Source organism: Plodia interpunctella, chromosome 17 (assembly GCF_027563975.2).
Source record: "Plodia interpunctella isolate USDA-ARS_2022_Savannah chromosome 17, ilPloInte3.2, whole genome shotgun sequence".
Taxonomy (NCBI): Eukaryota; Metazoa; Arthropoda; class Insecta; order Lepidoptera; family Pyralidae; genus Plodia; species Plodia interpunctella.
The window spans coordinates 9,298,355-9,309,113 of record NC_071310.1 but is presented as its reverse complement, the minus strand read 5'-3'; the positions used below and the strand labels follow the sequence as shown (position 1 = coordinate 9,309,113).

Below are 10,759 nucleotides of genomic sequence, written 5' to 3'. Positions count from 1 at the left end.
AGATTTTTGAGTAGTGGTCTCACCCAGCCAACCTACAAACCCAAATCGCCTCCTGCCTGGCCGATCTTAACTAAACTAGACTGTAGCCTAAACTTTAGAACCTAAAAGCATAATATGACTATGACCTAGAGCTCGATGCATCGTATCGAGAAATAGGTACCGTCTATTTTGTGAACGAACAATTTAAACAATGTGGTTAAAGTACTGATACCGCCATCTAGCGGGGAGTAGCCACTTTGATGAAACTAGTAGGACGATTTTTAAGTTATGTCGCTACTCGCCGTAAGATGTCACTGTGAGTTCAAATTACAACAAAAAGTTTTTGACTTTAACTTTTTAATAGACCCGCGTACCGATAAGCTACCACACATTTTGCCAGACTTATAGGGGAAAAAAACAATTATCAAATTATTTATCTATGTAGATATATACCTAAATACAAGATTTTGTTTAATGTAAGATAACCGATTCGTCCGATATGATCAGCTCGTGTCTTCAATCAATATTAATTTACTTTCCATAGTTTCCATTCATTGATATGACAAATCGTATCAAAAGGCTTTTGTTTTGCGCACGACACTGTTAGTGCCGTGTGAATCATACTTAAGGAGAAGATACATGTGTTTGCTAAAATAATAAGTACATACCTATATAACTAGTTTCCTAGGAACATATATTTAAGCTAAAGAATCTATTACGTAGCCAGAGACGCTATCTCTAGTAATAATAAAATGCATTTATAATATACCGGGTGCATACATATAATATGGGCCATGCATGTTATACATAAACCTTATCACTCTATGAAAAAACCAAATCCAATTCAAAATTTTAATTGCAGACATGGGGACAGACAGCGGAGCGACTTTGTTTTAATGTAGTTAGTTATAGTGAAGTAATGATACAAAAATTATACATAAAGCTTTTTTACTTGATGGTACCTAAACATAAGGTATGAAAAATGCTAATTTTGAGTACTGTGGATCGTACTACCATCACCAAAAATGTAACTCCTTACTTTCGCATTATAATATTGTTTAGGACAAGTTAGGATTGTGATAACATTAGTGACTTAGGATAACATTACTTTTAAAATTTCTAGATTGATTTATTTTTTATTTTTTATTTGACAGCAAAATAGCTGCCAATTAATAATTTGCGCACGATACCAATAACTTTTATCTCGATCATTTAATATCAATTGTCCAGATAACAGATAAGAGATAAGGGTGCGCGCGCGCAGCCGTGTGCAAGCGGGGTGGTGTTGCTAGGTGATAATGGATTTGGCTAATCTTTATAATTAGATACTAAATAACTAACAATGCTGAAGGTCGTGAGACTGAACTTCCTGGTGAAGATAACCTCTCGACTTTGCGGAGGCACTACCGTGCCCACAGATGTATTTTGTCGATTTTGATTTATTGATCACTCATCGATTCTAGACGCTGCTTCCGAAATTGACACACAATTCAAGAAATGACTTGGATGTTAAGCCCCATAACATCAAGGCGAGCCTAAAATAAAACCAATCCACATTATCTTGTGGAAGTCGTAGGAGGCGACTAAGGGACATACAGTCTAGGCAGTCGCTAACGACTGCCTAGACTGTATGTCCCATTGCAACATTAGCATTTCCAAGGAGGGTTGACGTCAGGCAGCCGGCCGTTCGTAAAATCACAGCCGAATCTGGCCCCAGGTTCAGCGGCGCCATAGCCTCGAACACAAATGGAAACGTGCGGAACTGAAAGAGAGATGTGGAAAACGAATTTATAGATGTCTGTGACTGCGCACGTCCAGTTGCACACGTTTCAATATCCTCCATTACGATACTTAAAGAGAAACTCGCAGATTAGATACCGCTCGACAGCCGCATTGTTTTTTGTTCTGCTATTTGTTTGAAATGTTTTTTTTTATTATTTCACGTGAAAAAGTGCTCAAGTTTTCAAATCGAATACATACTTAGTTTATTTGGAAGTTCTAATTCTGAATTTAAATTAATTAATCGTGTGTAACATAAAACGAATGTGTCGTGTGTTCTTGATTTGATTGTGTGTATTGACTCACTACACGCTTATCAAGAGTAAATGTTATGAATCTATGTTACAAAATTAAAATTTATTTTTTTCGACTTCATAAGTTCAAATAAATTCCAGTTATTTTTGAATTAAATTCTAATCGTGTAGTGAATAAAGTAAGTAAATTAAAGATCAGTTTATTCTATTCACTATGTGCAAGAGGATTATCTAAAGACGATTACAAACGAACATAATGTCAAAAAGACGCCATTATTGAATAATGACAACGGAGAGAGATATCTGTATTCTGTGTTTATTTCAAAAACTGTGCAACCAAACACGTCCTTTCCAACATGTCCTCAAGACTCCTAAATCTTCGCAGAATCCATCAAATCGCTTAACAATAAAAGACAAAGTGAAATTGCACATAAAGTGAAAAGAACGATTAAAGAAGAATACAAAGAACAATTTATATGAAAAATTATTTAAGCTGAGATTGGAGAAATTCTGGGATGGACCACACGCAGTCCTCGGATCAGTGTCGGAGCTACCATTTACCTATACTCTGAATAGCTGTGTTATACATAACTACGTATTGGCGAAGATATATTTCGAGTGCAATACGGGAAAGAATGACAAACCATTCGTTAAATAGTGCTGTGCCGAAATGACAGCACAAAGGATAAAAAGGGGTGGCACTACTGGCGGCAATTGTGTAAATTCGCCACTGCCTCGGTCCATACCGAGCTTATGTCGTGGGTGAAAAATATAGGTACACTCAGAACCGCACATATACACTGATATAGTTAGAGAAACTATACACAAAATAAGAAAGGATTTGAAATTGTTGCCAACATAATACCGATGTGCAAAAGTAATACTTATTGTGTATCCAATTGCAAGTACGACTATAACTGGAGGTCGTTCACCCCTTATCAGGTGAGTACATTTTGATAGTCGTTACTTCGTTAGCACTCAAAAAAAAAATTAGAAATTATATAAAAGAAGTACTTTGTAAAAAGGCATATTACAAGTCTGATGATTATGTGAACGACAATAATGTCTGGCCCAAGCGTGGCGCAGTATCCTTATAACATATGTAATTGATTTATGACATTATTACGTACGTTTTGTACATTTAGCTTTATTTTAGGTATATTTTATTAGAAATACAGCTTTTGTTTTATTTATTCATTCAAACTTTGACATTTTTAATAATGATGTAAACTCGTCCTCCTAATTTTTAATATATGTATAAGATCTATATTTGTTAATTGACGTCCTTGGAGAAAAGGCTACGGTGAAGTTTGTTGCGCCGCTTCTTCATAAAGAATTTTGATTTTTTTCATATGTTGGAGGCGTTTGGTTTCTGCCCTAAAATAGGATCACTTCAAATCCTCCCGTGGATGTCGTACGAGGCGAATAAGGGATAGTCAGCTCTAAATTACATGTAACTGATTTGTTCTAAAAGATTCATCTCATCTAAAAGTAACCGCTAAAGTTCAACAATCCTAAGAAAAAAAAGTAATAAATCTTTTGCTTTTTAAGATGTGTGTGATAAAACAAGGCTTTATTCTACATAATTACATCAATAAATCTAGATTATTATTCCTAGATTGATTTATAGTATTTATAGTATTATTTAATTTACAAAAGAGATGTTGTATTGTATCATAGCACATGAGACTTGAACCGCGATTGCTGTTATCAGTAACATTCCTATCCGTCAGATAGAGGAGCACTGTTTGGTTAAAACAACCTTATAATATAATACAATATAATATACCTACTTATCCTGAAAGATTTACTGTTTCTGCGGTTTGCATTCTAGGCAATACAAAATACAAATTACCTCGATATATTGCTATCGTAGGCAAACGCTTGGAGTATGATTCTATAAATGATGTATTTATGATTATACTCGTAATATAAAACATGTATATAATATGTGAATACACGTTAATGATTACTTGTATATTATGTAGCAATTTACATACACATATGTGTAGGTACATATATGTATCTAAATTGCTTGATTTGTACTTATTTTATTAGATTATTACTCTTGGCATTAATTTCGCATTGAGCAAGCAGACATACATTAGCCATGGTTTTCCCGTGACTAGTATAAGACTTATAGCAGTATAAGCTGCTTTTTCTCAGACCAATTTGATAGTTGGGCAGTCTGTTTGTTTTGCATATTGAAATCGGTTAAATAATACGTAATACTCTTAAATTTCTTTGCGTGTTGTCACTCTCCACTCTCCAACGATATATGAATAGATTTTGTAGGAGTGTTGTGCCACGTTCGCTACGTCAACTTTGACGTTAACTTTAACCGTGCGCCGCCGACGTCGTCGTTTAGAAAATAACTGATGCAATGCACCCTTAGATTTCAATTTAGCCCCCATCATCAATCAGCATCAATACATATAAGAAAATTGAAGAAAGGCCAAATTTGTACATTGGATATATTTTTTTAATTCTTCATGGAATATACTTAGTTACTGATATAGATGACGAAAATATAGTTTTGGAATTTTTTGTCTGTCTGAAGGCGCATCTCGCAAATACTGGAACTCATCCCGGTAAATGGTCAGGTTCCCGTAGGATAATTGATAAACTAATTATGAATCAAAAATGCCTCGGAATCCCGGGCTAACATCTTATAGACATTTCATCTCGGAAAATGAGGAGGGTCCTGTGGGAAAATTAGATACATTTCATTCCGGTAAATGGTCAGGTTCCCCGAGGCACGCAGGGGGAAACAGGAAATTTAACTAAAGATGAGAAAAAATGCTAATTTGAATCATATATGTTTACCAGTCTTACACAATACGCGATAAAATTACTGAGATTTTGCTATAAAATTCACGCGGGCGAAGCCGCGGGCAAAAGTTAGTTTTAAATAAAGACTATTCTGTAAACCACGCAAATAGAATGACTTTTGATAGAACAAACCAATAAGTATAGGTTCATATATAATAATGATATTTCGTAGGATCAACTATATTTGTATTACTTAGTCAATAATATATTTATATATGCTAGACGAACTCTGTAGATCACGCAGCATTGTTCTACAGCGCTATCGAATTTGAAGTGCCCCATTATCATATTTTAGTTAACGTATTATATGTATATATATATATATCCATGACATAATTCGACGACCGAATTTGAACATCTTTGTATCTTAAAATAATGTTCCATTGGAAGATATTTAGCGATCTCTTCCAATACCATGATATATTTAGTGTTCATTATTGCGTCTAAATTCTTCATTCACATCTATGCGTTATACATATATAGGTATAGAGTAGAGAGATAAACGTCACATCACTAGACTACATTGTCTTGGTACCTTTTAATTTACCTACCACACGAGCAGTTATATCAGGAGCGAGCACATGAATCCATATTCCATTCTCCAACGACATGGCTACCTGCCTGAAATATTCCGTCATTTTTGAAAATAATAATAAGATGAAAAAAAACTGGAATCAAGCGGGATCTGTTTCTCTTCAGCCATAAGACTGAAGAGAAACAGAGACATCCCCGAGTTATGGCTAAATTGTCGAAATCGGCCCTAGAGTTTTTGATTTTATCCTTATCCTTACATATTATAAAACAAGGTCCACCTGTCGCATCTGTCTGTCTGTTCGCGATAAACTCAAAAACGGATTTTCACCAATAGATAGTTTGATTCCTGAGGAAGGTTTATAGGTATAATTTATTGTATCCCGAGCGAAGTCGGGACGGGCCGCTAGTTCATTACAACCAAAAAATAAAGATACAAATCTTTTCTCTTTATGATATTAGTATGGAAGTATGGATTTGAATGGATATTAGATAAAGAGAGGTCGTTTGAAATACGTAAAAGATCAGATAGCGAAGCCTGGCCGACCACCACACACTCGGCACGGCTCATTAACCACACAAAGATATGGAGTAGTCGACTTATTTATATCCCTGTGCTTATCACTTTCGTTAGTAGCTCTTTGTGGTTCGCCAGCGTGGACGCAGCGAAGGTAAGTTTTGGAGTTAAGATTGTTAAGGGAGCAGCGATCGGTGTTGAGAACTCTTTTGATGTTCTGTATTCCCGTATTCCTGTCAATTAGCTTCGATGTATGTTGAGTTACTAAAAAATAAAAAAAAACTGAGTTTTTTAAAATGATGATGCAAGGATATGAAATCGTGAACGGAATCGAATTTTTCATATATTATTTGTACCTGATACAACTTCTTTTCAGATTCTTAATCATAATTTTTGATCTATATAGGTAAGACTAGATTCCACGGAATAATAGTTGACGTAAAATTAAATTATAATAAATAAAATATAAATTGTAAATACCAGTGATGGATATCACGGGTAAGAAACGTGCTCAAAAGTCTGGCAGCATTTTCAATTTGTACTGCAATGCCTCTCCAAATCTTCCGTCCCCTTTGGTCACAGATACCTCAACTATTAGATTTTTTTAAAATATTTAACTCTAATTTAGTCTTAGTCAGGTTTAGGTTGTTTTTATTTCATTGGGTTTCATCTAATGTTACTTTTACCTGATAATTTAGAAATATTTAAAAAAATCATTGAATTTTAAATTTTAAAATTTGAAGAATTAACAAGGCACCCACTTAAGTACTTAACTCTAGTCTTGAAATTGACTCATTTTTGCTTTTGCGATGGAGCTGTCTCTATCCTTCTGACCCTCTAAACTCTTGTATTAATTACTGAAGTAAATATATCTCGGCCTCCACCATATAAATCAAAATCGGCCACAATTCAACGAAATTCAGATTAAGTGAATACGGGGCCTACCATTATACTTACATCGTGTTGCATTTTTTGTTTCCTGCTTACCACGAACTTCAAGCGCAAACTTTGCATTCTGTGCGCGCCGAATCTGTGACATGTCAATCCGGCGCGTAATGACGGACCGCATGCGCAATGAGCTGACGCGACTCCAACCTGTTCCGTTTAGCACTTTATGTTGAAGATTAAACGATCTTTAATTCAAAATAGTAGTTACATAACAAAGTAACCCATTATTCAATGAATAATTGTTTACAATAACATTCAAGTTGCAGCTGTTGACTTTATTTCACGCATGTTTCGTAGGATGGTTCAATGGCATCAATCATTTGCATAGAGGAAGGGATAGATAAATTGTCAAACACACCAACCAACGATTGCTGATGTGGAGGTTAAAATAGACACAGACATTGTTTTTCATACATAGTATGTTACTGACAAAAATCTTTCGTCTTCACTTTTCTGCGTTTATGTATGGATTATTTTATTCCTCCATTTTAGCGTGGGCTTTACTTCAGTACATAAGTACATTATTAGATATTATAAAAATAAGTCTGTCTGTATAATCGCCGCGATGACTACTGCACGGATTTTTGTATGATTTTACAAATAAGTAACGGGATTCTGGAAGAATGTTGTACTTATAGTTTATTATTGTTTTACATGTGCGACGCCGGGACGGGCCGCTAGTATCTTAAATTATAGATTCCTACGATATTAAAATAAATAATGACACCATAAGGGTCAAGTGTGTGGACTCAGCAGGAACCCATCATGCCGCAGATAAAATACAATGGGCGGCTAGTTTCGCGGTTTCGCTCCGATGTTGTAATCACTAGACGGCCGCGGAACGCACATCGCCGCCGCTTGCCGCCAAGGAAGCACGTTGCGCGCCCTTTTCATTTTGACGTTTGACATTTACGAAGTTTTTTTTTTGTTTATTTACACGTGAGTGCACAACCATAAGCAAATAATAACAAAATTTGGAGTTACTAGAAAGTCGTTGTTAATCGGTGAGTTTCTTTATTTTGTTATTATTAAAAATTAATTTTAATGCCCTTGTAAAATAATGGTTTATTAAAAGTGAATGGGTTTTGGTAGAACAAGTTGAATAATATAGCAACAGTCATCGAACGATAAAATTATTTTTATTTTTTGATTATCAGTTATTTGAACCGTTATGAAGGTTAGATACAAAATAGTACCTAGCCCTATATCCAGCACTTACATACACACTGGTTTACATTTCGTCTCCGATAATGAAATGCATTTCGATTGTTAGAAATGCAAAATGTCACAATACGCTATGACACACATACATTGATTTAAAAATATAAAACTTTAAAACCATATTCTTGCTAATACCTATAAGCCTTAACTGAGAAGCAGAATTTGCAAATTACATTACCAAGAATCAAGGGTTAACTATTTAACTACGAAGATAAACACTATTTACTCTGAAACTATTCTGAAACCACATGTTTTCTCACGGATGTCCAAATTTCACGCGCGCGAATTTGCAGGCTACAAGTCGCTAATAACTTCAGTAAACAAGAATTAAAAACCCAATTCTATTAATGATTTAATTCCTCGCAAATAATTCGCAAGTAAATTAACAGATAATAACAAAAGTCATAACTTTTATTTGATTATTTGTTATTCTACGGTTTGAGGTTCAAAAATTATTATAACAATCATTGTAATTAATAAATTAACGGCCAAGCTACTTACTGACATGATTAACAATTTAGTTCAAGGTTTAAACACTTACAGTTAGGTAGGCGCATGTGTTATTCTATTATTTATCGCATCGATTACAGTTTCTATAAGTAGGTATTAATTAAATTATATAAAAAAATCTTACTTAAACATTTTTAATTAGTTTTAGTTTAATATGTTGTTGCTTATCCTATTAATATAAATGCGACAGTTTGTGAGGATTTGTGTGCAAAATGTACTGGACGGATTTTTATGAAATTAGGTAGGTATGGAACCTGGAATAACACATAGGGTACCTTTACCACGGTAGAATGTAACCTGGAATAACACATTTCCACGGAAGGGAAGCCCCATTTAAAAAATACTTAAGTATGTACATTTTTTATTTCTTCTTCCGAATTGCACTCTTGATAAATTTTCCTTTCTATAAATTATGTAGTTTTATGTAGTAACTAGTAATCTACTAATATATATATATATATATATAAGTTTTTGCCACTGAACCGAGAGGTCCCGGGTTCGATCCCCGGTCAGGTCATGATGGAAAATGATCCTTTTCCGATTGATCCGGGTCTTGGATGTTTATCTATATATGTAGGTATTTGTTATAAAATATAGTATCGTTGAGTTAGTATCCTATAACACAAGTCTCGAGCTAACTTTGGGGCTAGCTCAATCTGTGTGTTTTGTCCTAATATATTCATTTATTCATACCTAGACATTAAAAAAAATATTTATAATATCAAAAATTGGTTATAATATCAAATTATTCACTTTATAAAATTATGCCTAGAACAGTACCTAAGTTAATACGAGCCAGATCTCAAACAAATCACATATAAAACCTACAATACAATAAAGTATTACTGTATGCTCCACCACGGCCACACCACTAAATAAGTACCTAATAGACGTAGGTAAACCCCCGACCTAGAGCGAGCAAGGCAACGCATGAAAATATGATAATTTACGAATTATAAAAATTCTGAAATCGAAAAACTACTTTTGCACAATATAAAAAAACCTAAAAACTTATGTTTTTACGGTATATCATAATATCCGTGGATACATAAGGACTGTATTGTTGCATTTCATGTATGCAAAATCAATGCCACTGTGACAATTGTGTGGTCTAACTCGTGTTCCATTTGCTCAACGCTTCCTTCAACGCTTGTTCAACAGAAACATGTAATATTTACTACCTAACTGTAGTGATTGTATAGTTAGGGTGCACCTCACCAAACAAAAAAATCTTTGACAACCACAGTCTCAAGTGTTTTTTTTATAGTCGTAACGTAGGTCACATTAACCCAAAACTTACACGATTTAGCAAAGACAGGCTGGATTGTGTGTGTATAGCGTTGACTGAATGAAACTTGTGGTGCCATAACATATTCACAACAAAATAAAAAAATATGCGTGTGGTCTGATGGCCCACTCGTGAAAAGTCTATAATCTAGAACTAAATATTCTTAATCGGTGTATCTATATTGGTAACGGTGAGTCTATTACACTTACTTTGCCAAATTGAACTATTTTGACCGATCCGCGTGGTCAGTATTCCTGTAGCTCGCCTTGCTAGACCATGCCGCGGCGCCCTAAATACGAGCGCCCAGAGAAGTTCCCTGGTCTGCCTATATGGACGGGCCGACCTTGATAAACACACATCTTCCAACAATACCTGTAGAGGATATACTTAGACTAGATCTAGATCTACCAGGGCAATATTTTATTCCCCTGAAGAGAAACTCCATAAACATGGCCAGCTGTGCGTAAAAATATGTATCGTATTTTTATTGCGTAATCTCGTTATTTATTCACAATAATAAAATTGCTTGTAGTTGAGAGGATAGATAAGGAACCACCGATCTAGATATTTAACTACAACGAAACCCGCCATGTTAAAGTTTTTAAAACATGATTTGGACCAGTCGCGGATGTGTGCTATGAGCCGCTTGATGTCATGTGTTTACGTCTTCACTTGAATTTCCAAAAATTTTAATTTTACTTCAAATATTTCAGTAGTTAATGAAACATTTATCAACTACGTTCACTTAGAATCAGTCACTCCTTATTAGAATGTTAGTTACTCAGGTGGTTCATTCGCTTCATCACAATGCGTAAGGCGCGAATTTATAGCGATATTATCGCGAAACAGGAATAGGCATACATTGTTGGTTTTTCATTGCGATAAATAAAAGCTTACATA

General features: G+C 34.7%; 1 protein-coding gene across 1 annotated transcript in view; it reads left to right on the top strand.

The window, feature by feature from the left end:
• The first annotated feature begins 6,024 nt into the window (after positions 1 to 6,024).
• The window catches only part of LOC128677138 (high affinity copper uptake protein 1-like), a 20,479-nt gene continuing 15,744 nt past the window's right edge, over positions 6,025 to 10,759 (top strand). Inside the window, exon 1 of the mRNA XM_053757772.1 lies at positions 6,025 to 6,046. The gene's annotated coding sequence lies outside the window, so the exon portion shown is untranslated. The remainder of the gene's footprint in view (positions 6,047 to 10,759) is intronic.